Below are 13,364 nucleotides of genomic sequence, written 5' to 3' on the forward strand. Positions count from 1 at the left end.
CTAATCCAGAAGTTGTGGGTGAGCATCCAGGCAAAAATGTGTCTCTTTACATCTTGGCCTATGCCATAGCTATAATCTCTGCCATTCATGTCACAGTGCAAGGAATCTGCTTTCTCTGGTTATGATGACTGTTAATCTTTCTAAAATAAAATATAGCCCCTACTTCCATGTCTGCATGAACCATGTTGGCTTCATTTTGCTGGAGTCAAGTAATGAGAAAACATTCAGGACTGTAACTTAAATGGTTTGAGAACTGGGATCTCTTAAAATATTTCTTAATTTTCTCCTTGTTCTGGCACCAAGGCAAATGGGTAGGTGAGTCCAAGAAAAATATGAAATATCCAAATATTATTTAACATAAGTCATGCAGGTCCCAAATTCCCAACAAGATACATCAGACGTAATAGTTAGCACTTTGTATCCTTACAATGGAAAATAGCAAGGGTTGTAAAGCTGAGATTATCCTAAATATGGATTGTTCAAGTTCTTTAGACCTCTGTCCACAGAGGAACTTGAGAAGTCTCATTGCTTGTGAAAGTAAGTCCATTGTATTTTAGTAGTATAAATCTGGAACTAGGAATTTCACAGCAGGTACCTGAGACTGACAATTTTTTGTCTCTAAAATTTGTTGTTTAAATTTTGGAATAGTGCTATGACGACTTTGTTCAAATTCTAATACCATTAAAAAATCTGCACTTCTGGTCATAGCAATAATTTGGTTTTAGCAAGTGGTTGGTTTGAGTGGTTACTGGTGGAGTTTTATATATAGAAATATAAAGCATGTAGTTTATTGTAAATGTGAAGTCCAGATAATTTAAGGCCTGAGTCTAAAATGTGGTTTAATACCTTTTGATTCCTTACCAATTCTGGAATGGTCTGGCAGATAATCAAGTCTCCAATTAAGATTTGAGCAATTCATGTTCTTCTAGCCTACACCTCTCTGCCTCTCTCCTAAAGAGTACGGAAAGACCACTAAAGGTAAGGAACTGCCAGTAGTGATCTTGTCCTCAGCCCTCCTGAAAGGAGCAAATGGAAAAAGTGAAGGCATGTCAGGGTTCACCTCCAGTAGAGTTTGATTTGTGCAAGCTTTCAAAGTTGTAAAACAAGAGTGCAGTCCTGGTTACCCAGTTACTTGTACTGGGGGAGCTACTGGAATTCACTGTGGCACTTTCTGTGTCCATCTACCTGGATTTTCTCCAAAAGGGAGTTCATCCCAGGTGGTGTGTCCCCATGTGGGAGCACATCTCTCTGAAAGAATAGACAGTCTTTGAGATTGGTGTCACAGTGAGACCACTTGATTAACCAAACATGGAGGAAGGAGTAGGCATGATGCTGAATAGTGGGTACTACAGAACCATGTAATGGAGATCAACATTCATGACCCATGTCTGGACCAGGGATTATAGTTGTATATTTTGTCCTACTGACCTAGTTTAATAGATGCTTATGTTTCAGTTTTTTTTTTTTTTTTTTTTTTTATAGGCACTTGTGCTTTGTGAAAGTTCTATTACTTCCTAATATTTGTAATTTTCAAGAATGTATGGGCCCCAGTTTCCTGCACTGAGCCCACCAGCTAGAATTGCTTATGAAAATGTTAATTTCTTATGTAACTTCAGGATTTTTTTTTTTTTTGGGTGCATTCTTTGTGTAGGGGGGACAAAAAGAAAAGGGCCTTATCATTTCAGAACATAAGCCTGTCTTTGGCAATTGGCCTTTCTAGGGAGTGGGTTAATTCATATCTGTCTAACATGGCGTTGTTTGTGTTCAGTACTGAACACTGTCAGACAAGCATGCTGAAGCAGTTGAGATCTGATCCATCATAACACTTTGGATAGTCCTGAAGTAGCTAACAAATATCACATGAAAACAGGTGCCAAGAATATCACATATATTGGGGCTGATACGTAAATGCCCTATTCAGTTTCTTGTTTTCTCTCGTCAAACTCATTGTACCAAATAGGGTTTTAACTGAAATTGTTTTAGGTCTGATTTTTTTGTGTGTGAAGCTTCCACAAGTTGAGGAGAAATGTGGTATAGCTGCTGAATTTGTCCTTCTATCACTGAAAATAAGTGGTTTGGGTCTAGAAGGCCAGAATGGTTTGAACCTGACTTTAGCCATAACAAAGCAATGCTTCAAGAAAGACAAAGGAAAGGGATACAACTGACATCTCAGTTTCACATCAAACCAATAAAAATAATTTGTCCTGGGACAGCATTTAAAATATTCCTCTTTAATTGCAATGAGTGGGTCCTTGGCTTTAAACTAGCTGGGACCAGTATAGACAGACAGATTTTAACACCCAATGAGGCTTATCACCCAATTTCCAAAAGGGAATGTTTATCCTATTTTTAGATGTTTTTTGTTTGCTTAACATTTCTGAAGATATGATCGTATAATACTGATTGTACTGTATGCCAGAGTGGTGGAATCATTTCCAACCCTTTTCTTACATCTCTTTCTTATGTCTAGATTCCTATTTGGAAGAAAAATGTCCCCAGATTTATAAATGTCTAGCCCTGAAAATGCTTAGCAACTGCATGTAATCTGCATTTTTATCCTGCAAAGGGTAAGTAGAAATCCTTTGGGTGTGTGTTGTATATGTTAATGCTCTGGACTACTGCTTAGTACTTCAGAATAGTTCCTCACTCATTTTCTGCAGCCAACTACTTGTAGATCTTTGCAGATTTTAGTGCTAAAAAAAGCCCTCAAAATTGTAAACATGTTCAGTCATGTGAGAATCTATCAATCTAGTACATCTTGGAAATGCAAACCATATTCTGAAGGAAAATGATAAATGAGAAGACGGTATAAAGCTAAACCCAAGACTGTATTTGAGGCTTGCTTAGTCTTTTCTTGGCAAACACTTTAATCTTTTCTTCTGATACTCCATACCTAGGGTGCCAGCTGTGTGAGCAATATGAATACTTCTTTCCCATGCTGTATTTTCCTCTTGTAGGTTGCCACCCTTTTCAGAACAAATCAGCAGAATTAAAAGGGCCGAGGGGGAGTTTTCACTTGCTTTCTGATGGCAAGGTAGGACTTTCATGTATGTCTGCCTAATTTGAGGAATGACTGCTTGGTAATGGAAGAGTGGATAAAAAATATTAAAGAAAAGTTCACACAGTATGGGAAATACGCTACGCTGTTCCTCAGAAAAACACAAGTTATGCTTATAGTATGTATCATCTAATCTCTCCTTCTCACTCTTTCTTTTTCTCTGAATATCTCTGCTTCACTTCAGTTCTTTTGCTCATTTTATTATTAGGAACATTTACGGGAAAGAGAATTTATGGTCTCCTTCTGCTAATAAATGTTAAGGAATATGACTTAAAATAGGGAATACACAGCAGGAGATGATGAACTCTTAATAAATATCCTGTTTTCATGCAAATATTCTTAGTAACACAAACAAAACAAAGCAGAAAGGGAAATGCAGCCAAAGTGTTATACAAGCTGTGGTGTAATTAAATAGGACGGATTTCAGAATTTTCCAGAGGCTAAGAAGAGTTTCAAGTTATCCTCCAGACTTTTCCAACTCATTCCTTCACACGGTTTCATCCTATAACATTGGATGGAGGATTGGAAAAGGAGAATTGGAAGAATGACAAAGTAACCTGAGAACTTTGCAAAAATTCTTAGTGCCTGTCTTGCTCCATATCTTCTCCTTGACAAGAGACTCTGACCTTATAACTTGGCAGATTCTGTTGCTTGATGGTTTTGGAGTTTTTTAAAAGTTACCAAGGTCATGTTGTGATCCTTGTTCTGATGGAAATACTATCTTCCTCCACAACCATAAGCATGATACTCTCTGCAAAAGGTATTGATGCTACTTAATTGGCATTAACTCTAGCATTTGTCCATAGTAACATGCTGGAATATATTTATTTTATTTATTATTTTTATTTAAATATTTAGCAGTTTTCCTAATGGTGTAATAGTGGCATAAAAACTGGGGATTGATTAATGAGAAAGGAAAATCTAGATCATACGGTCATTTGGATTCAACAAATATCATGTCTGAATATGGCCAAATTCTCCCTACATCTACTAACTAGGGGGACAGCTGTAATTACAGAAGAGGGGTCTCCATCTTGGAAACAATGAATAAAGATTTGGATAATAATTCATTGCTACCTTCTGGACCACTGCTGTGGCCAAAAGAGCTGATATGATCCATACACAAATAAGCAAAGGAATCTCAAGACACATTTTATTTGGTCTTGATACAGTGGTTATTGGGCTCTAAGTGTGCCCAAGCATTAAGTTTTCAGGTTGGATGGTCAAAATCTGATCAGAAAACAAACGTCAGGATAAAGAAGGCATTAGGAAATATATATGTTTTGCATTCATATTTATGTTGTTTAGTCTGACTATGGCAAGCTGTTGTTGCTGATACATACTTCTAAGGTGAATAAAACTTGAAAATTGGGATCACCAGTGTAGCAGAGAAAGTTGTCAGAAGATCCAATGACTCCAAGTTGAAAACTTGGATAAATTCATATTAGAAAGAAGCAGCACATTATTAATTATCACTGGAGAATTTTCCTAAGGGTTGTTGTGGAGTCTGTTACACTGCCAATTTTTACATCACAATTGTGTACTTTGACAAAAGAGAAGCAAAATACTCACTTTCATCCAAAGTGTATTGTTTTCTTTTTGGGACAGATGCACCACAGAGCAAATTAATGTCAATTATTGCTCATTTTGGACTATGTAGATCTTAGCCCAGACTTAGTTTGGGCCCAAATTCAGATCTGAACTTTGTGGCTAGTCCTTATCTTGTTTGTATATCAAACCAAAGCCTATTTCTTGAAAACTCTTGAATTTCACAAAGTCATTTATATAGCCAAAATTTGCGTCTGGCTCAAAACCTTCTATTGTGTTGAAACAGTATCTGGCTTCAGCTATCTTTAAATCTGGGGAAAGTCTGTACTTGAACTTCACAGTTTGGGAGCTTCTGTTTTTTCTTTGTTATACTCGTGGGATTGCAGGCATGTACCATGCATACTGTTGTATAAATGCCTCATGGTTCCTGACTTTGTCAAAGGAGGAGGTTTTCTATCTGCTGAAATATTGTGAAACACTTACCAGGTTATAGCCAGAACAATCATATCATCCTTGGAAAGAGTATGGGGCAGATATAACTCACTGATAATTTTAAGTCATTACAATCTTTTATTCTTTCCTACTTTTACTAGGTTTTATTTACATTGAGGGAAAATATCTCTAAGAGTAATAATTTGCAGGAATTTTGTTTGAAACTGAAGTAAATTTGCTTGATGGGTACATCATGATACTGGGCACACTTACAATAGCTTAGTGGTGTGGTCCTGGGATGTATAAAGGAAATGGGGCTGTTCAGGGGCTTGGAGCCAAGCTGCAAACTCAGCTCCTCCAGAGCATGCTGGTTGTAAGCAGCCAGCCTGAGAGGCATGCATGTGGATATTTCTCCCCTGCCTGGGTGCTTTTTCCTCTGAAATTTGTCACATTTATAATTTTCAGGATAAATCATTTCTTCACTGTTCATCTTAAAAAACCTGCTAAGAATAATACAGGGCAAGTGCTGTCCCACATAACTGAAGGCAAAATACATGGCAGGTTTAGATGGCTTGAATAACATCTACTCCAAAGACCATTTTGCTGCAGGTGCCATAAGCCTCACAACAAACATTAGACCCCACAGTATAAAACAGAATGTCACAACTGTACTATATCTTCTATTTCCTTGGCATATAGTTGTCATTTAAGCAACATGGCCACCATTTGCTATGAGCCTACTGATAAGCCTTTTGCCTGGTTCTTGAAGTGAAATCTGACACTTCAAAAAATTTCTCAGTGTTGCACCATCGAGTACCAATGGCTATTAAAAAGTTCTTGGAATCATTTCCTTGGTGATTTTGAACCTATGAAATAGGCTGATCTTTGAAGTTTAAAGACAGGATGATTTGGGATGAAGGTCCCTTTTTGCAATTTATGCCTTAAATCATTTTACATTTTTCATTTCAATATTGATTAAAAATATTTATTCTAGCAGGCTTCTGGCTTTTACCTTTTAAAGCAATAAAATTGATTTAATTCCTTTAATCAGTTTTAATTCTTTTCTTTCAGAAAAGAAATCCAAATATACAATATATTTCATGGCAAATTCTTGATATATTTTATTCTTTCACATGATGTATGTTACTGATGTATATTGATGTGTATATATTATTGTGCTTGAACGATTGATACTGTTTCCTTTGTGGCATGAGAAGCTGGTGGATTTTAATTGCCAGATACAACAGTATATACAATAGTAAAATATTGCTGTACAGCATGCTCAACTTTGTTGTCTTCCCTATTAGGCTGGAAAATGTTTTAATGACTTCATTTTTTAAAATGATGCCAGGACAACTATGGGCATTACATGCTTTCAAAAATTCAAATAAAACACATAATTTCAATTTAACCCAAATTTTAGGCGTATAAACAGTTGATTAGGAATGAGTAAAACCTTATACAAGAATAAAAAATAAATATAAAGCATCTGTTCCACAGTTTATGTAACATGATCTGTAGTATATTTAATTTCTTTTCTATCCAGAGGTTTATATGAAATTGCATGATCTGATTTAAAGGGGCATTATGCACTTCAAAACACCTATGGTTTTGCAGCAATGTATTAAGTAACACCCCAATTCTACAGTAATATCAGAGCTTGTATTGTAAGTATTGGGTTGCATAGATTATTTTTTTTTCCCGCATAAGTAATGTTCTCCTGGTTGTCCTCCATATTCCTATTTGGCTTGTTCTTGTGGAGGAAGAACTTTGCCATTTGCTTTTATGTACTGCTCCCTCTACCAAATAAAGGCGTTAGTACAGAAGTTTACAGTGCTGTAGTCAACTTCTTCCTCTCTTGACAACACTTACATCACAGTGTTTTAGGTTTTATTTGGGCTGCTGTGTGGTACACTAGGACATCTAGGGAGCTTTTCAAAGGAACAAAGTGGAATTAAGTAGTCAACTTTTGCTGAGTCTTAACAAAAAAGAGTGCTTCATTGCACTTTAGTAAATCATTCCCCAAACAATGGCCATTACAGCAACAGTAAAACATCAACAGAAATGCTGCATCTGCCTTCTCCAAACCTTCTAAAAGGTTTAAAATAAGTTTTCTAGAGTTTGGACCAGAAGTGTAAGTGGACTGAAATTTCCTGAAGTTGAACTTCATGAACTTTTGGATTATTTGCCCACATATTTATACTGGAAAGGATGCATTTGGTATTTGTTTGGTATCATTTAATAATTATTTATCTTCTGGTAACTTAGAAACATTCTCCAGAATACTTTGTCCAAATATAAAATATTAAAATTGGCCCCCAAAATAGTCATTCCCCTATAATTTGTATTTGATGACTTTTGTTGTTCAGTATAATGGCTTCTGGACCTATGCTTGGAACCCAAGACTGATCTCATGGTCAGCGATGGAAAATGTACATAGCTCTCTTGAAAACAGATGGAGATCCAAACAGGCCTTTTGGTGTAAAGCTGCCTGTTTTGGAGATCATTATTTTTTCAGGGTTGTGAAGTATTCTACTAGCATTTAATTTCTGTTCAGGGAATCTGTAATAATCTTGTTGTTTTGCCTGATCTGCTGTCTCAGAGTTGTAATACTGGCTCTCTAGAGCCCATTCAAATGCTTTTAACACTACTTGTTCAAGATTTTGCTTGTTAAGATGACGGTACTGTGTGATTGCAAGGCCTGTATGGGCTGATGTTCAGAAACATAGAATGGTCTGAATAGGTTTTGATTCAGGGTGTCTAATGCCTGCCTCTTTCTTTGTCCTGCTTTCTGAATACATTGGAAAACCCTATTATTTGAAATCTCATGATGTGATGTTGCTGTTTACTATGTGGTTTGATACGGGAAAGATCACCCCAATATGCTCTGCCCCAGGTCTTGATTGACAGTGAAAGTGTGTAGTGAAGGAGATGCACACACACACCCAAAACTATTTTAATTTTTTTGGGCCTTGTATTCTGATTTTTAGTATTAGTACTTGTGCTCTCAAACACACCAAGGCCTTTCTATAATCCACCGTTTTATTTATTATGGCTGTAGCCCCATTACTATCCCTGACTCCATTTCACCTACCCATAATGAACACAGTTGTTAACCTTTGAGTAATCATACTTCTTTCCTCACTGATATTCTCAGTAAGCTTTCTGGCACCAAATTCAACTTTCCTGTTGTCACCTTTGAAACTCATCATAAGCTTGTTTGTTTCTCTTGTCGAAGCAACAGTCTTCCTCAGCTGTCTCACTATGTGAACCTGGGCTAAACATTTAATATCTCTCTCTCTCTCTTTTTTTTTTTTTTTTTTTTTGTGGAGCTTTTTCAGAAGGATACTTCTCCACTCACCCCCTAGAAAAAAATGTCTTCAAAGCTCATCTGTAATACCTGTATGAAAACACTGAATCTGGGGCATAGATATAAGGAACCAGCATTTTCATAGCTATTTGCAGTTATATCATAGAATCATGGAATATCCTGAGTTGGAAGGGAACCACAAGGATCATGAAGTCCAACTCCAGCCTCCACACAGGACTACCTAAAAATTATACCATATATTTGAGAGTATTGTCCAAAGGCTTCTTAAACTCTGTCAGGCTCACTGCTATCACCACTGTCCTAGACAACCTGTTCCAGTGCCTGACCACCCTCCTGGTGAAGAACCTTTTCCTGATATCTGATCTGAACCTCCTCTGACACAGCTTCATGCTGTTCCCTCGGGTCCTATTATTCATCAAAGAGGAAAGGTCAGCACCTCCTCCCACGAGGAAAACAGAAAATACAAATCCTTATGTAATATTTTTGCATTGTATTTTCATTTTTACGATTGTTTTTAATTCTGATTGGTGTTCTGTTCTTATGTATCTGTTACATAGACTGTAGGAATGGAAGATGAAAAAGCAATAAAGGGCCATTTCTGTATGAAAAATTATTAAATTGATACAACTGCAGAACATTACATTTAGGCTACAAAAGGACAAAGGTCTGTAAAATCATAAATGTGATGGAGAAGGGAGTGGAAGAGGGGAATGATTGCACCTTGTTTCTTTTAATACAGGAGTTAGGGCTTTAAATGCAGCTTGGTCAGCAACAGGATCAAAACTAACCAAAAGATGTAACTCCACATAAAGGGATAGTGTAGCCTAGGACACAGTGGGTGCTTAAAATTTACTCGTAATCTGAAAGTTATCAGGTAACCTCATGGAAGAAAAGGGAAAAACACCGATCACAGACACTGGATTTGGGTCAGGAAGTTCCTGTTTTCCATATTTCATGCTTCTCTAGATATCTGCTAATGGCCACAGGAACTCTGTGCATTGTCCAGAGAAATTTAATTCGCTCACTACCTCTGCTGCAGAATTTTCAGATATTCAAGTAGCCTCAGACCACCTTTGCCAATGGATGCTAATTTACCATACTGGATTCCCACCTTATAAAACCTCATGGCTTACACTGCTTCTGTTGTTGCTGGAGACACCTCTAAAGATATCTCCACATATCATGAGATAAGTGGTAAATTTGCTCCTAATGACAAACTGGTAGTTTTGGTAGTCTGGTGCAATGTTCCAGCCCCTGTACGGATGTTTTTTTTTGCACTTCCTTTCTCTGTACCCACACACATTTCCATTAGCCCATTTCCCCAACCTGCTCTTTCCATCCTTGGTATTTGTTGAGCAGGCCCAGCTGCACTCTTGATTCCTCTTACAAAATGTCTTCCCTTAGTCTCTAATTGGTCTCCATCTTCACACTTCCAGACCCTACATCTAGTCGCAGCTTCACTCCTTCAGATTTAAGTCAAAGTGTCACAGACGATAAAGTGTCATTACAAGTTCTCTTCTTATACTTCAGTTACAGGAAATGTTTTGCTCAGCTGCATGTTACAGTGAGCTGAGAATAGAAGGGGTCTTCAGGGAAATTTGCAGTTCAGTTCCAACTTCCAGTTTGTGCTGGGTTTGCTTAAATAGTCTTTTTTCTTGATAGCAGTCTGGGTGGGCCAAGTGTAGGCACATTTTTACAGGTATAGTTGAAAGAGTATCTTTGACATAGAATAACTTTCCTGCTTAATCCTATGCTTTGTTTCACAACAAAATTAATAAGGAAAGCTTATTAGTACATATTTATTTATTTATTTATTTATTTTCAGCAGGAAAAAAATCCATGTTTTCTCCCTGTCTGTTCCTTAGAAACAGGTAAATGTTTTTGGCCAAAGCTTCCAAAAGAAGTGCTGCAAAGCAGACCTCGGCATTGGGAATCATCATCCCCAAAGTCACATTTGGCAGAGTCATGTGAGAAACAGCACAATTATAGGAAGTACTGAGATTCTTTAATATTAAGCAGAGCTTCAAGTCTCACAAGTCTCAGTAGTAGTATATTACCCAGAGCACTATACTGTCTGGAGCATTTTTAAAATTCTTGGTCTAAAATTGAAATTAGGTAAAAGTCTAATAAGCTAATTCCCTCCCTCCCTCCCTCTCTCTCTCTCTCTAAGGTTAGCCTTGAAAATATTAAAAAGACATAAAGGTGTTAGCCATTTTAAACTCTGTACAATTTGTCAGCAGGGTACTTAAAACACTAAGTCCCATCATTGGTTGCATACAAAGATTGTGCAGAAGGGTTAATCAGTAGGCTAAAACAGCCACTATTTTTTTTGTTATATTTTGTTATGATTCATGTCCTAATGTCAATTAAAACCATCTGTACATGTTCATTTTCAAATGATTTATAGACATACGTCCTCTTCTCAAACATTCCAAGGAATTTTAACCTGGTATGTAGACATTATCTATTTCTCCATAACTGGAAAAAAATAGTGAATTAAGTAAGTATGGCATATTCATCCAAAGGATTTTGTGTGGTAGAAGATAATAAGAGATAGTTGTGAAATCATATGACACTATGGTTTAGAATTATAGGTGGAGCAGTAGCAAGGCCTTTAGCAGAGGTTGCCTGATAAATTAAGAGTGATGGGAGCCTATCAGGAAGTATACAGAGATTTGGTTTGCTGGAGAACCAACTGAAAGCTCGTTTCTTGAACATTGGAGTTTATAAAGTGGGCAAGAAATTAAATATCATAATGCTCCTAGAACATTCTTTAAGAAAAAAAAAAGTAAACTCAGTTCTATCTTACTGGTTTTACTGGTTTTAGCTCTGTCTTGTGAAAGAAACAGGTATCTACTATACAAGGTTGGTAAAGATTTTGTGAATATTTCTGTTTTAAGCAGGAGAGAAAAGTCAAACTTTTTTTCTTACACACACCTATCATTACTTTTATATATATATATATTTACAAATATTTTCTCAGGTGTGGAGAAGCCAAGGAAGGAAAATTTCTCATAGATAATATTTTTACATTTTTCTTCTGAGAGGTTAATTTGACATAAAATTTTCACCTGTTGTGATTTGTTTCGTTTGCTTTATTTGAAGTCCTCTGTAATCTTTAGAGAAAAAAATCTATAGGTACGTTGACTAATGAATCTGCAGCTGGTATTTCAGCTTCTGTCACTGTATGGTATAGTCTCAACTTCTGACAGGTATGACAGGTTCTTTACTAAATGATATATAAATAGTAAGCAGGGCAACAATAGGACAGGAATTCTTTCTTTCAATTTTTTTTTTCTTTTTCCCCCGCCGTCTTTCATTGTGTTGCAGAGGAAAAAGTCTGTGTGTCTGCTTCTGCTGTCTGATCTTTATTTTTCTTTCTGAGGACAGATTTCTGTGTGAAGTCTGATAATGTAAGATGCCTTGCTTTCAATTTAAAAGAGGGGACACCACACAGTTTCTCTATATCTGCTTTTGTGATGAAGGATTTTTGTGTGTTTCAGTAGCTTGCTGGTCATCAGAACAGGACAATCATATAGACCATCATAACCAAAAGACATGCAGAAAGTTAGGCTCCTCAATTGCCATTAAAAAAATTTGTAAGATTTGCCAGCAGAACTGTATCCCTAAAATGGTTCACTGATTTCAGTGGAAGTTTTAAGTGCCTATGGAAAACTTTCTGCTACTAATAATTGTTACAATAGTTTATTTTAATACACATTCATGGTTTTTTAACATTTGTTGTATTTCACTTATCTTCAGTTCAGCCTCCCCCGTGTGTCTTTTGTCAATATATGCATTCTGCAACAGGAATTTATCACCAGGAATTTGTCCAGATTCACAATCACACTTAAGACAGAGCTTTTATCCTCAATTTCTTGAGTCATGTGATAGAGGACCTTATGTTTGACATCATGGAGCTCAGTAAAACTTGGCCATTGAAACACTGGTTCCACTGAAAAGCATCTGGATGGAAACCAATAGTCCAATATATCCTGCTAGACTACACTTAGCATATCCAGCCTCCTGGTCTTTCTCTTTGTGTTCTGCCTTGCAAAAACCTGGCTATCCTTACAGAAATGTACAAACACAGGAACAAAATGGATGCACTCCATGTTCCTAAAAATGTCATATCTTGGCTGTGCTGAAAGTGTGTTCCTGCTTGGCCGTAGCAGTGACTGTTCTTTATGTTGCTCTTTATCATACACATGCTAAAGTCAAAGACTGAAAAACCCTACAGAGCCATCTGATTCTTTTACTGTTACCTCTGCACTCTTTTTCCATATAGTGTATTTCGCATGTTTACTTAATTGAGTTCTAAATAGCTCAAGTGGTCAAGTTACTGTAATTTCTTTTGGACCTCTTCAATCATGTATGAAATGGCTTGTTTAAAACTAACAAAAATATCAAATTAGAGTTTCCCTTTTCCTTAACCATATTCCAAGATTTTTGAAGAAACCCTAACTCCTATTTTCTCTGTAGGTCAACATCCCTTTAGAAAACAATATTCTTAAGGTTTATGTCAATGTATTAAACTGTAAAGAAGTGATGTAACATAATCTCAGTGTACTTGTCCAACTTTGGAGAAAGTTAATGACCTGGTAGTGGCTATATTTTTTATTTAAAAATAAAAACAAAACAAACAGAAAACAGTTCATCCTGGTTGTAGTGGTTTTGTTAGTTCAAAAGCAAGACAAAAATAGGAAAAAAGATGTTCTTGATGTTTTTCATCAGAGTTCCTAGCTTTAGACTTGTAGCTAGTGAAAAATGTTCATTTTAGTCAATAGTTTTGAGAAAAAAATATCTGCCTTTAAAGTGCTTGTTAGCAGCTTTTGAGTGGTACAATTTAAAAACGGAGAGAAAAAAAAGTGACAGACTACTGTTTAATCTTGTATATCACTGTGTGGCACATGACAACTGGATACAGTACTTGCAGTAATTTAAATTTCTTTACCAATTTGCAAAGTTGACAGTTACTAAAAGTTCTGTTTGGAA

This window comes from Cygnus olor, chromosome 4 (genome assembly GCF_009769625.2).
Source record: "Cygnus olor isolate bCygOlo1 chromosome 4, bCygOlo1.pri.v2, whole genome shotgun sequence".
NCBI lineage: Eukaryota > Metazoa > Chordata > Aves > Anseriformes > Anatidae > Cygnus > Cygnus olor.